Below are 25,639 nucleotides of genomic sequence, written 5' to 3'. Positions count from 1 at the left end.
TTGATGCAATAAGTGGCGGTGACAGTACCTCAGCCGTGTTTGGTAAAAGGCACTTTCAGGCTTTCCAACTATTCAACCGATCCGGCATTTGCATAATATTCCACCAATATTTAGTAATCCAACTTCTGAGGCCACTATAAAAGCTCGAGAAAACTACATCCTCCCACAATACGTGAAAACAGGGAAGTCCTGATGATGACACGACATCAGATTCCCATGCTTTAATGTACTTTTGGGTCAAGCACTCATAGTTGTCATACTGCCTCATTTGCTACCCGGAGTTGACGCAGTATGCCTCTCCGCTTGTACCGGGCATATCCCCTAGTCTAGCAATGGTTGGGGAACTGCTTGGGCCCCAAAAAAAGGGCTAGAGGCAGTCAAACTCATCCCTCTCTCCAGTTCACACGAAATGACAACCAGCTCCAGACAGGAAATTGTCACTGACTATGCTACTACACTAATTGATGTCGGAGAAATACAAGTGTGTGAAGCCTGACTTAGGTCACACAAAACCGTCTGAAAGGTGTAGGGGACAAAGTTGCACTAACGTGATTTGCATTGACTTGAAGGGAGGGATGGAAGTTGGTTTTCTGTGAACTGTTATATACAATCCCTCATTTGTTCAACACATATTGTGGTATTTTACTTGTGTAAGTGTTGCAGATGTGATGATTGTAAATGTATTATAAAGACGGTAACCGTTGATTCGTTTAATAATAATTCTTAATTCCGAATACAAATGATTTCAATTTCAAGAACAAAAATTACAAGGCTTAATACTGAGCAAAAGCTGTATCGCACAACTGTTCAGAATCAATAAATGTAAGTACTGAAAGGAATACCATTTTTTTTTACCTACAGATTTTAGCTCTAGAATCTAGGTGCTACAGACGTGTTCCTATAAGCATAAAAGGCAAGAAATTGTGGACAAACACAAAAACGATTTGAGCAAATTAAAACCGAAGTTGAAAATTATGCTAAACTCTTAAGCTACTGGATTTTTAATCTTCCTGGTAGACTGTCTCGAAAATTTCTTCTCTTGCTTATAACCTCCTTTGAGCAGAATTTCACTAGAAATACTTTTTTCGTAGTTAAGCCGTGTTGCGGCTCGCGTTGGTACTGTTTGTAGGTTTCCACCCTCTCTTGGAGGCCAGACGACATCGTTTATTTGGCATGGCTGCTTTTGTTTGTCTTCTTCTCGTGTTGACTGGCGCCACTCGGTTTCGCAAGCGTTGCCTGTCCGCTGGTGGCAGCAGCGGCGGTTATCGGTATGTAGTAGCTGTTGCCCTGTCTTTGGGGCGACGTCGCTGTTTTTCGAAGTGATATCTCGCAATGCTCCGGTGACTTGGGTTCATGTTGCTGCTCGTAGCATCGCCTAGGCGAAGAGCAGCGAGTGTAGTTCTTGGGGAAGGCGGATCTGATTAGCTTTCCTCGACTTATTATTACTATTTACTGCATTCAACTTGTTACAATTTGTTAAGGTCAGTCAGCGGTAGTTTTTCTTCCCTTGTGGCCACTAACGCCCCAGTTACCTGCCCAGGGGGCCGGTTGGTGATTCTTCTACTCTGGTGGTAGTGAATCCTTTCTCGTTCTGGGCACTCTAGGCACACTATTCTGGGGACGTAGTGCTGACCGCCGGTTCCGGCTTTGGCGCATTGTTCCATCGTTGCATTTGGCTTATCGGACGTCAGGTAGCTTCAGCAAGATTATAGTTAGTCATACGTTAAACTGCCTCTAGTTTGAGTTACCATCTTGTGAAGTGAATGCAACTCTTGGCTGCCTATCTCATCGCTCGCGAAAGTGTTTGTTGCCGGACCTTCTCAGAGGTCGATTCCTGGAGCACTGTCTGTGGCCCCTTGGTTCTTGTAAGATATGCGTGTTCTAAAAGGAGGTCTGATGGTCAGTAGTTCAGTGTAACGATCCTTCAGTCCACACCTTCTGCGGGTATAATCTTTACCCTTTAAGGAACTTATATACTGGTCCTTGTGTTTTATTACCGTATTATTTATTACAATACCTTGTAATGCCTACATTAAAGGTTATATATGTCTAGTTAATAATTCTGGTCGCCTTCTCGAATAAATCTAGCAGTCTAGTGTTAAGTGTATGTTAAGGGTTGTGTTACAAATTTACCATCATCCAATTTCACACATTTGGTGGTCAGTTGCTTGTTTCTTTAATTCACCTTTGCTATTGTATTCGTTGTTTTACAGCAGGTTTCTAAATTTTTATATTATTGCCGTTCCTGGTGTGTAAGGCCTTCAGCCGTGATTGTGGTCATTTGCCTTAAAATTCTAATTTGGTATTTGTATTTTAGCAATAAGCCTTAAAACCTTATTTACTCCCTTTCCTGGCGTCTGATGCCTTCTGCTGTGATTGTGGCGACTTATCTTTATTATTTCAATACCTGTAAGTTCTAAATTGCAGAGAGTTCTTAAACAATTCTTAATTTATTGCCATTCCTGGCCTTCTGCCCAGATCACAGTGGCTTGCATTTAAAACATCATCTGCTGTATCTCTATTTAAGGGTGATTTGCTAACTTGTAACTCACTGAAAACACTATTATTTACACAGTTGTTTACTCCTTCATTAGTAACATCTGGTATTTTAATTTATTGTTGAGTCTGGAATTACTAGTTTAAAATAAATCGTAACTGTAAAAGGCAACCAATAGTAACTGATTACGTCCCCGTTCACAAACGTAACCGAATCCTGCCTTCCCTTGACCTACAGGTTTCAGTAGTGAACCGGTTTCGTAAAAATTTAAAGAAAACTGAAGGCACGAGTGGGCAAGGTGGGTGCTCATCAGTTATGGTAGGGAATTCTTCTGTTTCTTACTACTACGTTCCCTATGAGTGTTTTCTCAAAGTTTCAAAATTTTATAAATTATTTCCCCCATTTTTCTTGATCTGCCTGGGGTAGTAGAGTTAGAAGACAGTCGTCACCTTGTTATATCAAGGATTTCGTCAGCGGCTATTCGGCGAGTAATTGATAGGCGTCGGGCTGATAGAAACACTTTCTTGAAGTTAAGTAACAAATTTAGTATCTCACTAATTGGTTTCTTAGAATATCATCAAGTGACAGCTGACTGTCGAAGTACACTGCCACCTTACAATGATCTGAAACGCTGAAAAACTAATCGTTTAGGAAATTAAAACGGTTGCACGAGCATGAGTAAAGCGTTTTAGCTGTTAATATTATTGTTATGCCAAGCATCAACAGAGCGTTTAATTGATAACCATGCCTTTCCCATGCTTTCTATACTGTCTGTAATTATAGTGCCAGAGAGTATGGCCTTCCATGTACAGCATCGTGAATGAACACTCTTCCGCTTTGATAGCGTAATGTTGTAGTATGCTGCCCTGAAAGGAAAGATAAACTCACAAAATAACCATAATACCTGTATTATTACAGTGGAGCTCCGACCAAGCGTTGAGCACACGCTGACAGCTTCTGAAGTTCCTTCTTACCCTTCCATATGTAATTAGCTAATGGACAGTACTTTGACAGCGACCATTCACGGCCTTTTAAGGAAAGGACCTTTTGCTGTTTGGTTCCCTTTTGAACATGAGCTATATTTGACATGCAGAAAGTATGCCACAGAGTCCATTTTCGTGCTTCTGTCCGCACAGCTGTATCTTGCCACTAAGGGTCTTAGGTCGTCCTCTTAGAATGCTGTCACGCGGCAACTTCATCTGGCTCCAACGGAAACTGCTATGGCTCTAATTATGCTAAAAGGTTACGACCTTCTTCTGCGTACAATATATTTTGATATTATGTTTTAAACGTAAGGAATAGGTCTTTCATTTTGGACGGAAAAGACCGTCTTATTGACGTTAGTAAATAAAATAATATGGAAGAAGAACATATTCGTCATAGCTCGAGCAAATTGTATTACCGGACTCTCGGAAAATTTACCAATGAAATCATTAGTTGGAACAAGTCATTACAATAGCGCTGCAGTGGAAAACTCATTCTAGACGTATTTTACAGATAAACTTATAATCCAGGAATACTCCTTTGATAATAATATTTAAATATTGCAACCCTTGACTATACCGCGAAGATCCTCCGCACATCTTATCTTGGGCACTTAATTGAGAACGTCTCCCTTATTATGACATTTTGAAGGTTTTGATTTTCTTTTTTTCTCGCAGTCTACGATTTACTTCTGCAGGATTCCAAAAGTCAGGCATACAGTCTCAGGAATTTCTTTAATAAGTTAAAGCCTGCATTTGATACTATGAAGCTTCTTATAGCAAGGAATGCTTACTTTCGCGGTATTGGTCGGGTTCGATTCCCGGCGGGGTCAGGGATTTTCTCTGTCTGGATGTTGTGTGATGTCCTTAGGTTAGTTAGGTTTAAGTAGTTCTAAGTTCTAGGGAACTGATGACCATGGATGTTAAGTCCCATAGTGCTCAGAGCCATTTGAACCATTTAGAGCTATATTGGTGTGCTCCTTATGTACATCTCCCTTCCTGGCTCACGTGTGATTTTACATTCAACGTAGCAGTATAACCTCACGTCGTTCTTCACATGCTATATATGCTTGTAGACAGTCACCTGTTATTAAAATGTAACACAAATGTTTGACCGCAACCGAGCAAGTGATTTGTATGGTTTAAAGACTTATTACGACAGCGAGAAACAGTTGTCTCCGACTCGTGATATAAAAATTTTGTGGATATAATGTGCAACGTTACGTGTACAATGGACTTATTGCTTCACAATTAGAATTGCGGAGAGTAGGATCGCAGTGGAACTGTGGTTAGCAACATTGTTGTACATTGCTGTTTTGAATATTGAATGTAACTGTATTCATTATGCTAATATTTCATCTCATACAAGAGGATGATGTATCCTGAAATGTAATTATGAAGACCATTTATAGCTGAAAAATATAATGTCATGAATGGGAAAGATACGTTGAATTCTTTGGTTATTTTAAATTCTCCGTTGGCTGTGGCTCGGAACATTGTTTGGTGCGCCGTAGCTCGAAGGGACCTTTGTATCCTGGGAATTCAGTAGAGCCTGCACCACAGTATTTTATGCTTTATTTTAGGATATTAAATTCAGGACTTCATCGAAACTGATACACAACTTGGACTCTGATTCCCATGCTGCAGAATGAGTACGTCATAGCACGCAGCAGGGCTTCCCCATGGCTTACGATTGTGCCTCTGACAATTTTAATTCCACAGAGCCACAGAAATTTTAATTCCTGGTGCTGACTTCGACATCGAGAGGCAGACAGGGTATGATTGTGAACTGTAACTTCTAATCATTTGGTTTTATAGACTTGAGAATTACATTAGGAAATAATTTAAAACATGGAAGTGTGGCATGTAATTGTGTGAAAATATTGGGGAGGTGACTTCTTTTACCCAAACATTTCCGTTCAAGTTACTAGATACTATTCAGTCAGTTTAATTTAACTTCAGTTTCATGAGGAACTTGGTGGTGATTAAATCTCGACATGGCTGTATAGAATAATAATTGAAGAAGTATGATTCACAGCGTTTATTTCTGCAGTGAAGACAGTTGGAACTGAACTCTAAGACGGTAACACGTCTCACGCTGCCAAGTACAGGGAAAAAAAGTTTCAGAGGAAGCGGAGATGAAAAGGATTCACAATGTAAAATTAATTGTAGAATATACCTCCAAGTAAAAACTAGTCAAGAAAACGTAACTAACTTACTTGGTTAGGTAACTTAGAGCAATATGTGTATCTGGCAGTCTGTTCCATAATGTGAATATTTTATTTTACCTTATATTTCAGCTTTATGATGTTATTTAGTTACCGGTAGCCTTCAGTTTTGCTAATCAGAGGACAGGTATGTTTGATCTGTGATCGTTTCTCAATGCCAGTTCAATCCTGTTGCGACTAGTTACTAAGTAACGCACTCTTGCCCGCCCGGCTAGCGGCGCTGTCTAACACGCTGCTTCCCGAGCTTCAGGCGTGCCGGTCCCCGGCACTAATCCGCCCGGCAGTTTAGTGTCGAGGTCAGGTGTACCGGCCAGCCTGTGGATGGTTTTTAAGGCGGTTTTCCATCTGTCCCAGCGAATGCGGGCTGGTTCCCCTTATTCCGACTCAGTTACACTATGAAATGATAATAAAATCAAGACCCTAAGCTGCCAACAAGCGTTGATATACATCAACAGGGACAGTTGAAAATGCGTGCCCCGACCGTGACTCGAATCCGGGACCTCATGCTTACATGGCAGACGCTCTATCCCTCTGAGCCACCCAGGGCACAAACCATAGTGCGTATGCAGGGACTTATCCCCTGCACGCTCCCCGTGATACCCACATTCCCAACTTAATGTCCACGCACTACATTCGTCGTGCCCCTGCCCATTACACTCATTACTCACGGCAGACAATCTTACCGATTCCCGTAAGAGTTCGGGCAATGCGTGTGCATCAGCACAGAAGAAGGAGGTCACTGTCCGATAGAACAGATACCATCTTCATATAGTTCAGGCTAACCGGTCATTGGCCTTCTTCTTATGTGCGGATGCACACGTATTACCTGAACTCTTATGGGATTCGGTAAGATTGTCTGCTGCGGGTAATGAGTGTAATGGGCACGGGCACTGCGAATGTAGTGTGTGGACATTAAGTTGACAATGTGGGTCCCAGCAGTCGCAGTGTCGCCTGTGCCCTCTGTGGCTCAGATGGATAGAGCGTCTGCCATGTAAGCAGGTGATCCCGGGTTCGAGTCCCGGTCGGGGCACGCATTTTCAACTGACCCTGTTGATGTACATGAACGCCTGTAGGCAGCTTAGGGTCTTGATTTCATTATTATTATGTCCGAAAGAACAGATACCATCTCCATATATCAGTTACACTAAGTCTGCGATTGCTGCGCAGACACTGTACACGTAGACAATAATTACTTTACCATGCAAACGTTTGGGGTAGGAGACGTTCCCAAGGGAGGAGGGGGAGGGGGGGGTGGCGGGGGTCCACTGGAGCCGAACGGCACAGTAACCCTGGGTTCGGTTGTGTGGGGCGGCGGTGGGATGGGTGAGGTGGTGTGGCCTGTTGTGGGACTGTGAACCACTGAGGGCTACGGCGAGACGAAGGCTCCCCGTCGTTTCTAGGTCCCCGGTCTAAATACACAATACAACACACTCTTCATGTACATCTACATACATCAAAATCACATTACCATGGCAAATAAGGCGTAGGAAACCTATCGAAACAGCTTCCATTCGTTTTGCAATGGGTAAATACAGGTCCTGTGTCGTTTCCAAGAGAATCTAATGTCACGCTTCCTGCAAAGTAGTGGCAAGTTGAGTTAACGTTGATGAGGATGGATGGCGATCACTCACACATCTCTCCAAAGTAAACTATTAAGGCTGAATAATCCTGAGAACTAGTGACTGGTATGGCCAGTGAAGATGCGGCAGTTCGTCCTCGGTACACAAACCAGACGTGGGCGATGCGACCTATGTGAAAAGCGGCCCTGTCATCTTGGAGTACAGTGTCACCGTTGAAGAACACAAGGTACCAAGAATCCTTGGCAGTAATGTGGCCTTACATAGTATCATTGGCACCCATGGTACACCACGATGGGGTTGCCCGAATTATCACAGAACTGCCGCAACGTTTCACTCTTTGGACGTAAACTCGACCAGAGGCTGGAGACAGTGTGAAGCACGACACGTCCGACTATAATACTTTCTCCTATTGCTACAGTTTTTTGTATCTTCGGCACCACGTTTGCTTGTTGTGGGCGTTTGCAGCGCTGATGACTGGTTTTGAAATTCCAGTTCGTCCTGCAATTCCATGCTTATGGAGCTCTCTTCGTGTTGTTTTGCTGCTGACAGCGGGGCGAGTGCGACATTCAGCTATCGCCTTCTTATTTTTCATTTCAATCCGATGACAGTCCTTCACGATTTTGCAACACACACATTCACCAGCTTTGTGTCTTAGCTGGTGATTATTTTTCCACTTTCCAGATCTGTGGAATAAAGTTTCAATACAGTACCTCTTGAAACACAAATGACTTCGGCGACCTTGTTTACGGAAGCACCTACCAAACGAGCACCAACAATTTCTCATGTTCGAATTCATTTACAAAGGAACATTCCCAGGTGAGAATAAACGATAGTGATAAACGTTTCTGGGTTTATAGAGGGAGCAAAATAATGCAATACGTATTTTCTTTTCTCTGAGCCCATTTTCATTTAAAATTAAAAGGATTGGAGTAAATAACTTCAAAAATGGTTCAAATGGCTCTGAGCCCTATGGGACTTAACATCTGTGGTCATCAGTCCCCTAGAACGTAGAACTACGTAAACCTAACTAACCTGAGGACATCACACACATCAATGCCCGAGGCAGGATTCGAACCTGCGACAGTAGCGGTCACGCGGTTCCAGACTGAAGCGCCCAGAACCGCACGGCCACACCGGCCTGCGAAATATCTTCGAAATAGTAATATATAAAAATGTTTCCATATAAAAGTTGATGTGTAATTAACGTTTTCGAAAATTATGTAACCGAATTTTATAATAATTTAAGATTTAGCAAAATGTGCCACCACAATTAATTCCGAAAACTGAAAAATTTTCTTACAGCACAAATTAGCTTTCGAGCTGCATTCATCCATGTACAATAAATCTGATTTCTGAAATAACATTTTTGGAAAGCACGGTGCACTCAATGTAATGTCACTGTACTTCCAACATTTAATGAAGATATCTAAACATTCGCTAGTAGTCTAGTTTATTATTTTACTTCTTTACGTTTTGTCTATTTTACATTCGTTTTACTTTTTTATTTCTGTTTTTTACTTTACCCTTTCACATTTTTGTCAATTGAAAATAATAACTAAGCATTATTGTGGTACAAAATCATTGTAACAATGATGATCTATACAGAAATGCTTGAAACAAAACGTTTTCTTTCACTAAATTTCCTCACATAATGTACACGACAGAGAAATATATAATCAGCAGGATTTCTAACTGTCGCAGGTGACCCTCTAATATCCTAATTTCTATGAGGCTTATTTCAGTATATTGGTATGCCTTAGAGAGAGAATTGATTATGTACTACTGACTGCTTCGTCGGAAGACTTTCAGATCTAGTTCTGCTGAATGATAGTGATACCAATCTCCACATTAGACATTATATGATCAAGCTGAATTATGGCTGATACAAATGAGGATTCGTAGAGTGTGGCCAGCGACTACTCGAAATCCTGCTGTACTTTGTTCTAAATTGTGTTCTCTGTATAGTATATTATGGGCTAAATTTCCGTCATTTAATGTGTGTGGTGTACGACAACATTATGTCTTAAGTATTTTTCTACAGACTGTCATTACTGCAACGATGTTATACCATAATAACGGTTACTTAATATTTTCGATTAACAAAGTACACTATATGAAAGGGTAAACTAAAAAACAAAAACAAAAAAGAAAGAAAAATCAATGTAAACATAAAATAAACATTTAATACATAAAGCAGAAATAAGTAAAACAAATAAACTAGACTAGAAATGGATATTTATATATTTCAATTAGGTATGATGAAAATACTCTGACTGCACATTGTGTTCAGCGAATTTACCAAAAATGTGTATTACACATGGATATATGCAGCTTGAAATCCAATTAGTTGTAACAAAAGTTTTCATTTTTCAAAATTAATTACTAGTAATGGGGTATTTTGCAAAATTTCAGATTATTGCAAAGATCGGTTACACAGTTTTCAAGAACATTAATTACACATCATCTTTTACAAGAGAAACATTTTTATGTATCATCATTTCGAAGACATTACATACAAACCTAATTTGCCGAATTACCGATAGGTGAAATTGGGCACAATGAAAAAAAATGTATTGCACTATTCTGCCCCCATTGCACACCAGCCTAGTTTAAGGAAGTTTATTTATTGACACCTGGGAATGTTCCCTTGTTAGTTCCTCCATGATGCACTCGCATGTACTCGGAACACCGTCTGAGCACGGCTGACATTTGCAACGTAATGTGGACACTGGACAGGTGCCTTTCGTGGTGAAATAGAGCAGCGGAACCTTCAGGCTCGGCTAGTGTCTGAATTTATGTTCAACCACGCCTTTGTCAAGGTGTTTCTAAATTTTAATCCAATCTCTTCACGTAGCGCGGGAAGAATGGCTGCTTAAATGCTTCAGTGGGCTTTGTAATTAGAATAACCTCGTTTTCGCGGCCCATACGGAAATTTTACGTAGGTGTCTGTTGTATAGCCCTTAATTCCTCACATAAAAGTGGTTCGGTAACTTTCAAACCAATCTTTTCCTGAATGCTGCATAGTTTCTGTCTACCTGATCATTTGCCAGTTCTGAGTTGTCTGCATTTTCTTGAAACTCTCCCACGATTCGAAAAAACATGTGGCCGTTCATCCTTCCTTTCTTTGCACACGTTCAACACCCGTACGAGTCCTATTTGGTACGGGTCCCACACACTTGATAAATATTCATAGATAAGTCTTTGGAGTGTTTGCCTTTTCTTAATATCCTACCAGCGACTCGAATTCTGTTGCTTGCCTTACCTACAACAGAGCCAATACGACCATTCAGTTGTGAACCCAGGTTTCCGTATGAACTGACTGCTTCAGCTGTGCTTCATAGATATTGTTGTCATAGAATACTTCTTTTGTGTGTTTTTTGAAGCGAACTCTTTTACATTTCTAAACATATACGTTAATCCGCCAGTCTTTGTACCACTTTTAAATTTGATCAAGCTCTAACTGAAGGATTGCGCAGTTATTTTCAGGTAGTAATTCATTATACACAGCGGTAAAACCTACAAAAAGTCTGCGGTTACTGTTGGTATTCAGAATGAAATTTTCACTCTGGCGAGGAGTGTGCGCTGGTATGAATCTTCGGACAAATTGGGACTGTGTGCCGGATCGAGAGTCGAACTCGAGGCTTTCGACTTTCGCGGGAGCTACCAAGGTATGGCTCTCGACCCGTCCTCACAACTTTCTCCAGTACCTCGTGTCCTACCTTCCAAACTTGTTAGTCTGCGAAACTTCCAGGAGTAGCTCTACAGGAAGAATGGATATTGCAGAGACATGGCTTAGCCACAGCCTAGCGGATGTTTCAAGAACGAAATTTTGACTCTGCAGCAGAGCGTGCACTGATACAAAACTTCTTCCCAGATGAAAACTTTACAGTTTGAATCTGGCAGGAAGTTTCATTCTATCAGTATTGTCTTCCAGATCACTGAAATACAACCAAGAACAGCAGAGGTCTCAGCACACGTCCTGGGCCACGACCGAAGTCATTTCCACGTCTGTCTACCCATCGAACTTCCTTCCTATGGAACAAGAAATGGTGAATCCAGTGAAAAACTAGGTTTACGTAGATGTAACAGAGACAATTTCTTTCTGGAAGTTGAGAAATGGTGCTTCCGCCTGACTGCCTTTATCGATGCTTTTCAGAATATCGCGTTGCAAAGGCGCGAACTGGTTTTCTCACGAACGATGAATTTAGAATCCATCTTGGTTGGCACTGTTCGCATAATGTTTATTTGAGGCGGTGACTAACTATAGCTGCAAATCGTCACAAATGCGGATGAAAACTAAACTCAGTTACTGTCGTCGAGTTATTCTACATCTACATCTCCATAAATACCGCGCAAGCCACAGTGCGTTAGGTGGCGGTGTATATCCTGTACCACTAATAGTCACTTCCATTCCCGTTGTACTTGCAGACAGATGAGGAAAAATCGGCTGTCTTTATGCATCCATATGAGACCTAATTTCTCGTCTTTTATATTCATGGACCTTATGCGAAATGTATGTTGGCGGGAGTGTAATCGTTGTGCAGTCATCTTCAGATGGAGGTTGTCTGGATTTTCTCGATAGTATTCCTCGAAAAGAACATCGTCTTCCCTGCAGGGGTTCGTATTTGAGTTCCTGAAGCAACTCTGCAACCATTTCATCTTGTTCGAACATACCAATAACAAATCTAGCAGCCAGTCTCTGAATCGCTTCTATATCTTCCTTTATTCCGACCTGGTACAGATTCCAAACAGTCGAGCAGTACCCAAGAGTGTAGGTCGCTATAGCGTCCTATATGCGGTCTTCCTTACAGATGAGCCACACTTTCCCGAAATCCTCCTAGTAAATCTAAGTCAGTCATTTGTCTTCCTTACTAAAACCCTCATATGCTTGTTCCATTTCATGCTGCACCCTATATTTAAACGAAGTGACTGTGTCAGGCAGGACACTAGTAACGCTGCATCCGAAGATTTAGGGTTTGTTTTTGTTACTCATTCGCATTCACTTGCATTTTTCTATATTTAGAGCTAGCTGCCATTCATCACACCAACTAGAAATTCGTCTAGGTTATATTGTATCTTCCTACACTCATTCAACTTTGACACCTTATCGTACACCAGAACATCATCAGCAAACAACTGCTAATTGTTGCCCACCCTGTCCGGGAGATATATATGCAAACGGTCCTCTCACACTCCCTTGGGACACTGCTGAGGATACCTTTGACTCTGCTGAGCCGTCGCCGCTCAGGGCAAGATATTGGGTTCTGTTACCGAAGAAATGTTCTCTGTTACCGAAGAAATGTTCCAGCAACTCATATACCTGGGAACCAATTCCTTATTCTCATACCAGTCTGAATTTGACACCGTGTCAAATGCTTTTCGGAAATGTAGAAATAATCTTTTAACGCTGACAATAACTACTGTCGTAAACATTCCTGCACCGTGAAAGTGAACTTGAGCTAAATTCTGATACTTCCTTTCACGTTGGGAAACAGTTTGAACAACTCTGAAAGATGTTATCATGAGTTACTCACGATTTTTAATATCATGCCTTCGAAGATGCGGGAACAAAATGACCAGCGAAATAGAAACTGTAATTCCGAAAGAGCGAGCAACACGAGGCCGTAAATCTGGTCACAGTCAGGGCGTATCTCCTAAGCGGAAATCATAAATTTTTCGCTTATCGGCGCCGCGACGGCCAGTAAATTGGGGGCCCCTTTCAGTCCCGTCCAGGAGCCAGAAGCCTGGAGGCAGCCAGCTAACTACTGTGCGTCTTGCGGCTGGAAGGGACGGGAGGAGGCAGCCGCCGCTGTCCTCTCCGATAAGGCAACCAGTGGGCGCCCAAACCGGATTCCGCGGCTCATCCGTTCCTCGCGTTACCCCTGTCAGCGTCCGTCCTGCGGAAATGGGACCGCATCGAGCTCGAGTAGAGGGTTTATCCAGTTACTCCAGTTTCCCATTTGTATCACATAATGTACAACCAGACTTTCGGAAAATTGTCGTCCGTGCAATCCTGAAGACTGCAAAGTGGAATAAGTGCGACATCTAACCATATATATCAAAGTTGTTGACCCATATAATGTACAGAAGAATGGAGATGAAAAAGGAATATCCACTGAATGGCTGTCAGTTTGGCTTCGGGGAAGGTAGCGACAACAGAGTGGTAGTTCTGAGAGTGTGCTTCATAATGGAAGCAAGTCATAGGAAGAAAGACATTTTCATAGGATTCATTGCCATAGAAACCAATTCGACAATATAATATGGTGCAAAAATTTAGAAATTCTGACAAAATAGGTGTCAGATATAGCGAAAAATGAGTAATCTGTATTATAAAAAGCACAGTGTATGTATGTGTGTATGTCTGGCATCTCCTCCCAGACCCACTGACTGATCAGAACCAAATTCCTACATGTCAGGGGCAAGAAACAGTTTTCTGTGGAGCGACATATAAGCTGTGCTGTATGTGGACCGACATATAAGCTGTGCTGTATGATAAATGTGTTCTGTTGGACTGCTATTGACTTCATTGATTGACCAGCTTTGCATGGCGGCCTATATGTCAGATGATTTTCAAGCGCCTAATGAGCAGCCTTCCTTGATTGACAGGTGTGTTGTGGGAGTAGTATCAGCCTGCTTTATTTCCAGGGCTGCAAGTGCTGATGAGATTGAGATGGATATAGTGTGAACAGAGCGAAGGAAAGGAGGAAATGGAGTAAGAGGTAAGAGAAGGGGTAGATGCCTAAGGTAGGTGACATATGTAGAGGGATAGTGAGTATGTGGAGAAGGAGAGGGGGAGCTGAAAGAGAGGGAGAGAAGGACATGGGAGGATGAGAGAGGAACATATGGTCAGAGGGGTTGGAGGAAATGGACAAAGAGAAGGAGGAGATGAAGAGACCTAGTGGGTGGGGAGAAGGAGATAGAGGAGGGAGGATGAGGTGTATGGAGCATGGGGTGGGCATAGAGAGGGGACAAGTGTTTTGTATATTTGGAGCGCCTATGCAGGCATAGCTGCGGGGAGAAGGCTAGTATACAGTATATGTAAGAACCAAGAAGGAACAATATGAATGAATGACCAAGAAGGAAGCATACGATAGATGTGTTAGTATTTTGGCGCTAATATCAATCTACACATTGAAGAAGCAATGATCGAAATAAAATGACGGTTCAGGAGCAGGGTAAGTGAAAGTATATCAGTTCCCAGAAAACACTGTTATCCATTGATAACGTAGGAAATAAATTACAGTCAAAAAGGCACAACCAAAGATTATATGCGTACTGAAAGTACACCAAACACAGACGAAGCAAATGAGGTGCAACAGATTCGAGATGAGCGACGAATTTGACATCAGAATTTAGGACCACATAGTATACCTAGCGAAGGAATTCTCCTACCTTGGAAGGAAAATAAGACACGACAGAGGGTATAAAAATAAGACTGGCATAGGCAGATAGGGCGTTTCTCGACAAAAGAAGCCTACAAGACTAAAATGTAAACCTAACTTTGTTGAAGAAATCTCCAAGAATGTACTTCTACAGCCAAGCACTGTAGGAATGTGGAAGAAAATGGAAAAAATAAAAGAGAAGAATTCAATGAAAGAAACAGAGTGCTATAGAAGGATTTTGAGAACTAGGTGGACTGATTAACTAAAAAATGAAGAGGTCTTCCGAAGAATTAGTGAGGAGGGAACGGTGTAGAATACATTCACTAGAGGAACTAATAGGGTTGTAATACATGTGTTAAGACGTCAAGGACTAAATTCTGTGGTACCTGAGCGAACCCCAGGGGTTAGAAAGTGTAGGGGAAATACAGCTGTGTGCAATACAAATCTGATACGAAGAGTCTGGTATAGGAAAGGAATTCGAAGTGAGCCGCATCAAACAAATCAGAAGACAGCCAAAAATAAGTAAATAAATAAATATAGCAGTAAGTACGATCTAAAATTGCAATGTATGTTCAGTATGGTGGCCCTTAACCACAGGTAATGTAAAGTTTTCGTGTTGTTCCAGTCTACCAAAAAGCAGGCTGTGCTAAATTTCTGCCTCAGAGCTGGAGGTTGGTCCTCACCTTCGTCAGTTACTTTTTCATCTGAAGGGTAATTGACGGCGTGACATCCATGCCACCCCAGCACTTGTTTCAGAATGTTCTGGACTTTATACAATGAAAACATATTATGCTTCATCATCTGACCCTAAAGGCAAAACCTTCTTGATGCAGCCATCTGTCTCTATCTCTCGTCATTTTTTTTTCTTCTTGGTGCAGTTCATTCCATTAATAACAATTTGTAACATGGATGTTCTCGTTCTGATTTTTCGCAGATATTTTTCTGCTAAGATGTTTTTTGTTAAGCTGTCGTGTCGAATTTACTATCTAGATAAATTTCGTTTTTCTTCTGTGTATCATGTTAATCAACGCCCTTTTCTCTTTCTTTTAGTATTGGTTCATTAGATGTCTTTCAGTCCAGGCTGCTTTTGTGACCCTTCTCCATATCTAATTTCTCCTGTCTTTCTCTTTTCTTGTTTCCCGAGAATCTGCCCTTGACAACAATAACATTAGATTCTTCAAATAAATGTCTTGTTGCATTGTTTTCTTACTTCTATATTAAGATGAATATTTGTTAATAAATTACTCTTATTTCTTAAGGCTTGCGTAGTCTTTGTAAATCTTCTAAAACATCATTTATACTTCAGTTAGCAAAATTCATTTACTACCATAGGTATTTTATTTTTTATCTTAATATTTGTCAGCAATTATCTGTTCAGTTTATCTGTCACCATTATTTTAGTCTCCTTCATATTGCTTTTCAGTTTGTTGTTGTATACGGCATGAGATAAAAGTTTAATATACAATCCATGTCTTTCTCACGATCTCCGAAGACTATTGTACAATCCAATCAGCAAATTGAAAACAATGTGATTTAACGCCGACCACGATTTAATAATGATGAAGAGTAGGCTGAAGTTTATGAGAATCGCCAAGAACCATTGTGGAAAGAAGTGAGTAGCGAAGAACTGAGGAATGGTGAGTCACACTTGAAATTTGCTAAGGATGTGGACAGTTCAATATGGTATACTTAAGAAAGGAGTTCAGTTGAACAGGAGTGAACATCCCTAAAAAGGGTAATCGAAGATGCAAGGAAGATAAGTGCTAAAAAGAAATGTTTAAATAGATCGACGAAAGGAGGAAGTAAAAAAATTTTTCAGGAAAAGACGATATTACAACAAAGTAAATCGCTTACGAATAAAATAAGTGGGAAGTGTAAGGCAGCCTAGGCGAAATGGCTGCAGGAAAGATGTAAAGAGATTTAAAAAAAAATAGACTTTGGGAGGACTGACTCAACACCTATAAACGTCAAAACGACGTTTAGTGAAATAAAAAGCGAGGTTGGTAACGTAAGGATTGCAATTGTAATTCCGTTGTTAAACGCAGAGGACGTAGCGGATTGAACGAAAGAGTACATTAAGGGTCTGTATGAGGGGTAGTACTTGTCTGATGGCGTGATAGAAGAAGAACATAGAGTCTATATGGAAGAAACAGGGATCCCACATTAAAATCAGAATATAAACTGGCTCCGTATGACTTGAAATCAAATAAGGCATAAGCGATAAACAGCATATGATCGGAATTCCTAAAATGGCAACAAAACTGCTATTCACGTTGTGTGTAGAATGTATGAGACTGGTGACGTACCATCGGACTTCCTGATAAATATTATCCACACTATTTCGAAGATACTAAGATCAGGTACGTCCGAGAACTATTGTACAATCATCTTAACTGCTGATACATCCAAGCTACTTACAAGGATACTATACAGAAGAATGGAAAAGAAAACTGAGTGTCTGTTAGATGAGATAAATTTGGCTTTATAAAAGATAAAGGCACCAGAGATGCAGTCCTTATAGTGTGCTTGATAACGGCAGCAAGACTGAAGACAAATTTAGTAACGCTCATAGGATTTGTAGACCTAGAGAAAACGTTCGAAAGTGTTCGAAATTCTGAGAAAAACAGGTGTAAGCCATAGGGAAAAGAGGGTAATATACAGTACGTGCAAGGACCAAGAGGGAACAATAAGACTGGATGACCAAGAACGAAGTACTCTGATTAAAAAGGGTATTGGACGGGGATGCAGTCTTTCACCCCTACTGTTCAGCCTATACACCGAAGAAGCAATGATGGTCATAAAAGCAAGGTTCTACATTGAGATTAAAATTCACGGTAAAAGGATAACACAGATAAGATTCGCTGATGACATCACTATCCTCAGTAAAAGTAAGGAAGAATTACAATAAATGTTGAATGAAAAGTCTAATGAGTACAGAATATGGATTGAGAATAAACCTGAAAAAGAGAAAAGTAGTGACAAGTAGCAGACATGAGAACAGCGGCAAATTTAACATGAAAACTGGCGATCACGAAGTACATGAATTGTGGCAGCTCGTAAGCAAAATACCTTATGGACGACAAAGCAAGAAGGACATAAAAAACGGATCAGCATAGGCAAAGAGGGCATTCCTGGCTAAGTGAAGTTTACTGGTGTCAAAAATAGGCGGTAATCTGAGGAACAAATTACTGAGAACGTACGTTTGGAACGTAGCGTTTAGAGCAGAATCATGGCCCGAGAGAAAACTGGAACGTAATGGAATTGAAGCGTATTAAATGTGGTGCTACAGCAGATTAAGTGTACTGACAATAAATGAGAGGTTCTTTGAGGAAGTCCCGCGCAAAATCGACGAATAAGGGAACGTAAGAAGGGACAGGATGATAGAACATGTCAGGGAGAAACCTTCATTGTATTATGTGGAGGTGCGAGGATAAAACCTGTAAGAGAAGACAGAGATTGGAATACATCCGATAAATAACACCGACCAACGATGGAAAAACTTTATTGCTGGTAATACCTAATTCTTATGTTTTTTATTGTGGGAAATCTAAATATGATAGAAAACCGGATCACCCACCATTTCTTCGCATTTTATAGTTGAATTTATTAAATTAAGCGATTTTTTAAAGAATTTAACAGCTTTTATATATTTAAAATAATTAATAAAGGAGGCGTAATGAACGTAGATGATGAAACACATTTTCTGGCAAAAAAAGTTCGATTGTATTTTTGTGTTAAAACATGGTGCTTTGTTTACTGTCAACCTAACCTCAGTTCCCATTTCCTGTACATGTGCTCAGTACAATGTCTAATCGTGGTTGTAAAAACTCTGCTGACAGTTATTATTATATTTGTGGTGAAATTGTGATTACATAACACCAAGGAAGCATTACAGACTTTGTGAAAAAGTTTTGTTTATCATACTTTGGATCTAAACTAGGTGATCAAGATAAATCTTTGGCACCGCATAAGATATGTTATGTGTGTGTTGAACATTTGAGAAAATGATCCAAAAATTCTTATGTTTTTTATGGTGGGAAATCTAAATATGATAGAAAACCGGATCACCCACCATTTCTTCACATTTTATAGTTGAATTTATTAAATTAAACGATTTTTTAAAGAATTTAACAGCTTTTATATATTTAAAATAATTAATAAAGGAGGCGTAATGAACGTAGATGATGAAAAACATTTTCTGGCAAAAAAAGTTCGATTGTATTTTTGTGTTAAAACATGGTGCTTTGTTTACTGTCAACCTAACCTCAGTTCCCATTTCCTGTACATGTGCTCAGTACAATGTCTAATCGTGGTTGTAAAAACTCTGCTGACAGTTATTATTATATTTGTGGTGAAATTGTGATTACATAACACCAAGGAAGCATTACAGACTTTGTGAAAAAGTTTTGTTTATCATACTTTGGATCTAAACTAGGTGATCAAGATAAATCTTTGGCACCGCATAAGATATGTTATGTGTGTGTTGAACATTTGAGAAAATGATCCAAAAAGGGGAAAAGAGCCTTTAGATTTGCTGTTGCTATGATATGGAGGGAGACAAGAAATCATTCTGATGATTGCTACTATTTCAGTGTTGATATTACTGGTCATGATTCGAAAAACAAGAAGGTAATAAGCTACCCTATCCTTCCGTCCGCCATCCGACCAGTAGAACATGGTGTAGATTTGCCGGTTCCTGAACCACCAGGTGATTTAAATTCTATTCCAGCAGAAGTATTTTCTGATGTACAAACTCATTTAGATGAACTAGATAATGATGAATTCCATTGTAATACAGAAAGTCTAGAGGCCAAATTGTTTACTCAGACCGAGCTTAACGATTTGGGATCTGGGCTTAACGAAAGAAAAAGCTGAATTGCTTGGCTCTAGGTTAAAAGAAAAGAACTTATTGGCAGTTGGAGCCAGCATATACATGTACAAAAAGAGGGAGCAGTAATTTTCCAAGTTTTTTCAACAGGAAGGTGATTTAGTGTACCGCTCAGACATTCCCGGTCTGATGAATGAGTTTGTATTGAATACAAAAAGGAAGACTGAGGGCTGTTTATTAATTCATCCAAAACTAGTGATGGAAAAATGCTACCAAGGCCGCTGGAAAACCAACATGATGGGGGACTACTGTTGGTCACATCACCGAGAAGTTCAGCAAGCGACTCATCGTAGAAAAAGCTACAGAAGAAGCTTCAAAGAAAAAAGAGAAAGATAATACAAACCAATACCAGCTGACGAGTGAAACCTCTGTTAACACATATCATTGTTTTAAGTAGCTTACTGTAAATACAAACCACGCTTATGTTGTAACAAAAGCGTTTCATCAATTTCCCAGTTTACCGTATGGCATAGATTTTTATACTCTATAATAAAAGCATATTGCTCGAAAACTATGGATGATACAAAAAAACCGAGGCTAGATTTGTATTCAGCTCATAAAAATCTATGAACGTCAGCTATAAAAGTAAAAAAAAGCTTTTCAAAAAAGTTTTTCGTTGGACTGTGTAAATAAGGCCGTATGGTGTATATGTCACTCTGCTCTGAGATGATTAGGGCAGCAGAGGAATAATGGATGGTCTCAAGACTTACAGGAAAATGTATTAAGTGTTGTTGAAATTATACGCTCAAGGTTGCTCAGAAGTGATCATTTTAATGTATCCATTCTTGATGTTTGTTGTGGTACTAACTAGAAGTGGACAAGTCAGTAACAAACCAGATCCCACTTTCAGGTCTAACTGAGCTGATAATTAACGATTGTTTTGAAAATGCCAGTGATCCAAGTCTACATACATGCTCAGGTTGCGATACTGAGTAAATGGAAGTTTACTTTATTTGTGTTATAGCCTGCCGCACGTATAGCTAGAGCCCAAGATAATTGTTTATTTCTCGTGGATACTCTGCCCACCTAGGGCGACGAACTTGGAACCGGCCGATAAGTGGAAAGGGAATCAATGAGGAAGATCCAATGCTTGTTTCTGACATACAAATTCCTCCTGGCCAATTAATCAGCTGACGATATTGGTGGGGTCTGGTGAGCACAAATTTCATAAAAAGAGGCTGCAAGGTGACGTAGTTTATCTTGAACGCAGTTTCGAGGTGTTTGCTGCATGTACGAATATACGCTTGCCAGCAACTCACGATCAGTTTTTCCTGTTTGTGCTTAATTGACACCATAATTTCTGCTGATGGAAAATGTTTGTGAATGTAGAATTTAAACATGTGTTCAGAGCTTGTTGTATCTGTTGTTGCGACCGTTGGCTCGAAGACTGGCTTAACCCTCAACCTTAACCTTGGGTGCAGCGGACACAAGTTCAATCTTTGAACGTGAGTAAGAAACTTAACGGTAGTCACAGCTCTGCCCACTTCCTGGTACCTTCCAACAGTAAGCTGAAGGCGGCCCTGTGTAGAGATAGAATTTCGTCATTGTTTTATTTAATGTATTCTTAATGGCAAATGTAAACAGTGCTTCTGGAAATCGATATGGCATATCAGGAACATGGTTGAATTATCCTGGTATTGTAACATCGCCACAGAAATAAAATACAATGATAATGAGCTCAAATCAAAACTCCCCACAAAATATCGTTAAATAGGAAAATGGAGCCAAGTGTAACCTCCCAGCAAAATCAGGTCAATGAAAATGAGACCCATGCTTAAACTCCCCACAAAAATTAACGAATGAAAATTGACCAAAAACCCAGAATAATATTAATTCAATAATGAACCATATAGGAAATGTAACTTCCTAACAGAAATAATATTATCTGGTAAATTTTATAAGGGCAGCAGCGCTGACCTTCGGCCCTGTGAAATAATTAAACCTGATAAATTTTATAAGGACAGCAGCGCTGACCTTTGGCCCTGTATACTGAATAAAATAAGCAAAAACTCTTACCTCAATAAAAACTGCATCTATATCTGCTCTCATTTATCGACACAGCTTCGTGCAGTGCTGGCGTATATTTAATTTTGATTCTTGGAGGAAACGCATAGGAAATATTCTTTAAATTGAAATGAATGTTTTTCTTTAAAAGATTTACTTTTTAAAAAATTATTATTGGGGCATTTTTCGAACAAATTAATTACAATTAACATACATTACTAGATGTGCGCAATGCTGCTTCATTACCTTCTACAACAATACTCATCGTCCACCACAATCCTGACCAGGGTCACAAGAAGAGCACGCCGTCGACGCATGCCGACTCCCGCAGACTAGCACGGACTACTACACCAGACTGCTACTACTATCCAACTGTCGACTCGCGCGGTCAAGCGCAGACTAGCAACGATAAATAACTCTCTGGTCTGAGATTCTGTCATGCCTCGCCATCGCTGGTAATGAATACATACGTGTTTCATAACCCTCCACGGGGGAGGGCAAAAATTTGGCAGCGATGGTGAGTCATTTGGACTTGCAATGAGCAACAAATTTATTTTAACTAGCTAACTTTATAATCACAAAATATATACAGATATATAGGTGCACAACATGAAATAAAATATAGTGCACATGCACTGAGTACAGAACATATCAGGCAATGACAAAATATATATACAATGAGTACAAAACGTATTCACAAATGGCAAAAGTGCACACGCACAGTAGTACAGAACATATCAGAAAATCACAAAAAAATGTATATGCAATGAGTAGAAATCATGTTAACAAAATGACAAAAGTGCACATGCACTGTAGTTCAGAACATATCAGCAAATCACAAAATGTATAGGCCATGAATACAAATCATGATAACAAAATGATTTTTACTATGTTACAAGAATTAGGATAGGAAAGGGAAGGATTGCGTCATGGTTGTAGCACTTTAAGTTGCACGCAGCTGCACTGAAAGTCCATATCTTTCTACAGAAGCACAACACCAAGTGAGACAATCTGAAGTTCTTTTCCCAGAAGTATTAATCAGTGTAGCCAAGACACTGAAATGTCGTAGTAATATTCCATGTTATCATTTTGGTAGTACATTAGGTACACCAAACAGTGGCACCATAATAACATCTCCATCGCTAACGGTGGTGGACAGCATGTCGTTTCAACACCACGTTCTTGTAAGGTACACCAACGTAGAATTAGTGCCAGAGCCAAATATAGTGCTCCATGATCATGTGGATAGACAGGACAAACGGATATTGCAGTAATTTCTGATAATTAGGTCAGAAGGTGAAGGACATTAAGTCACATAGTAGTCTTCATTGAGGATTACACAAGTCTAACAACTGAACATATCTGTACCGTGTATGTAGTATTACAGAATAATGTTCATAAAAACTTTTACAGAGAACTTTGGCACTTATTGCCTAGCTACAAATCATCAGAAGTCATCATTGGAAACAGGAGCTAATAAGTGGCATAGTATTACAGAATAATGTTCATATATCATTTTACAGAGAACATTGGCACTCATTGCCTAGCTACAAACCATCAGAAGTCATCATTGACAACAGCAGCTAATAAGTGGCATAGTATTACAGAATAATGTACATAAATTGTTTCACAGAGAACATTGGTACTCATTGCCTAATTACAAACCATCAGAAGTCATCATTGAAAACAGGAGCTAATAAATGACATAGTAATACATAATAATGTTCATGAGACGTTTCACAGAGAACATTGGCACTCATTGGCTAATCAGAAGTCATCATAGAAAACAGGAGTTTACAGAGAACATTGTCACTCATTTTTTTTTTTTTTTTTTTTTTGCTAGCTATGCATTGCGTTGGGTAATTACTGGAGAATGAAAATATTTGCTTTTCAGTTATTGCTACAAATGAAGATGTGTAACGCAATTTGTCATGAGTCAGCTGTAGCAACATTATGAAACAAGTAGAGTATATGTAATCACATTCATAAATGACATGGCTTTAATGAACAACTGCTTATAGCACATTAATTTCATAAATAATTTCTCCTGCAAAATATACAAAAATGGATTATTAAACTGAAAGAAGAAACGCATTTTATGCTGAAAAGTAGTGAACTTCGAATTAACAGGTAGTGAAATGTGTATAAAAAATATGTGTGTTCCCTAGCTGTCATTTCCAAAACCTTCAGTCATCATACTATGCAATATAACACATACTGTCAAAACGAACTGCAACAAATACTTAAATAACTACATAGCATAAATACATAAACTTCAACATTATCCTCATCTGTAAAGAAAAAAACTTCATTATCCATATTGTCATAATTCCATCATTATCATTACCTGTAAAGAAAAACTTCATTATCCATAGTAGCATATTCTTCATTATTCATCATCATTCATTATCATCTGCAAAAAAGTCACTTCATTATTCATTACACAACTATTCCTTATTTATAGCATATTTCATCACTAAAACTAAGATCTTTGTTGGATAGTAGTAGCAGTCTGGTGTAGTAGTCCGTGCTAGTCTGCGGGAGTCGGCATGCGTCGACGGCGTGCTCTTCTTGTGACCCTGGTCAGGATTGTGGTGGACGATGAGTATTGTTGTAGAAGGTAATGAAGCAGCATTGCGCACATCTAGTAATGTATGTTAATTGTAATTAATTTGTTCAAAAAATGCCCCAATAATAATTTTTTAAAAAGTAAATCTTTTAAAGAAAACATTCATTTCAATTTAAAGAATATTTCCTATGCGTTTCCTCCAAGAATCAAAATTAAATATACGCCAGCACTGCACGAAGCTGTGTCGATAAATGAGAGCAGATATAGATGCAGTTTTTATTGAGGTAAGAGTTTTTGCTTATTTTATTCAGTATACAGGGCCAAAGGTCAGCGCTGCTGTCCTTATAAAATTTATCAGGTTTAATTATTTCACAGGGCCGAAGGTCAGCGCTGCTGCCCTTATAAAATTTACCAGATAATATTATTTCTGTTAGGAAGTTACATTTCCTACATGGTTCATTATTTAATTAATATTATTCTGGGTTTTTGGTCAATTTTCATTCGTTAATTTTTGTGGGGAGTTTAAGCATGGGTCTCATTTTCATTGACCTGATTTTGCTGGGAGGTTACACTTGGCTCCATTTTCCTATTTAACGATATTTTGTGGGGAGTTTTGAGTTTAGCTCATTATCACTGTCTTTTATTTCTGTGGGGAGGCTACACTTGTTGACATCCGGACCAGGATCGTATTTCTTTGTGAATCTTCTGAGAAGTAGTCATATATCTGCTCTTATTTACTTAAATATAATTAGCATTTGGAGCAACGCATTTTTCTGATTTGTCAATCTTTCTTCCACAGATCATCGACAATTGGTTGCTCTTTGTTATAATAGTGTTTGTTGGATTTTGCGTTGTCTTTGTTTCATTTGTGAATAATTGTGATTTGTGTAGAAATGCCGCGAAAAACTGTTAATAGTACATCGCGATGTATAATGAGTGAAATAACCAACTTAAACAACTTGACCGATAGTACTTGCGACACGCAGTGTAATGATGACAATCCTCCATTTGTAGACAATCAGTGAGTACCGACCTCTAATGTTGATTTTGATCCTAGTGATGAACAGACAAATTCAATTTTGTCGTCTGTTAATTTAACGACAATTGATGACGCGGGGCGTTTGTTGCAATGAGCTCTGCCCAGCTTAACACACCCGGTTTGCAGGATTTACGTGATCAACAGACAAATTTTTCTAATGAAAATGAACAGTATAATCAGAGTAGGACAGATTTATTTAATTCCGAGGTAGTGACCGATAGTGTACATACGATCACCAAACATTTTCTAGAATCACAGAATATCCAAATGGATACACAAAACGTGACAATTGCAGATACGCCATTAAACAGCACCGAGAATAGAGTTGCTAATTTTGGGTCGGATCAAATTATAGCATTGTTGCTACGAATTAATGAACGTATTGAGAGACTGGATAACAATTACAAACAACAGAATGAAAAACAAGACGACATGATCAAAAAACTTGATGAATGGAACAAACAACTTA

This window comes from Schistocerca nitens, chromosome 2 (assembly GCF_023898315.1).
Source record: "Schistocerca nitens isolate TAMUIC-IGC-003100 chromosome 2, iqSchNite1.1, whole genome shotgun sequence".
Lineage (NCBI taxonomy): Eukaryota > Metazoa > Arthropoda > Insecta > Orthoptera > Acrididae > Schistocerca > Schistocerca nitens.
The sequence above is the reverse complement of the archived record's forward strand: the minus strand, read 5'-3'. Positions refer to the sequence as shown.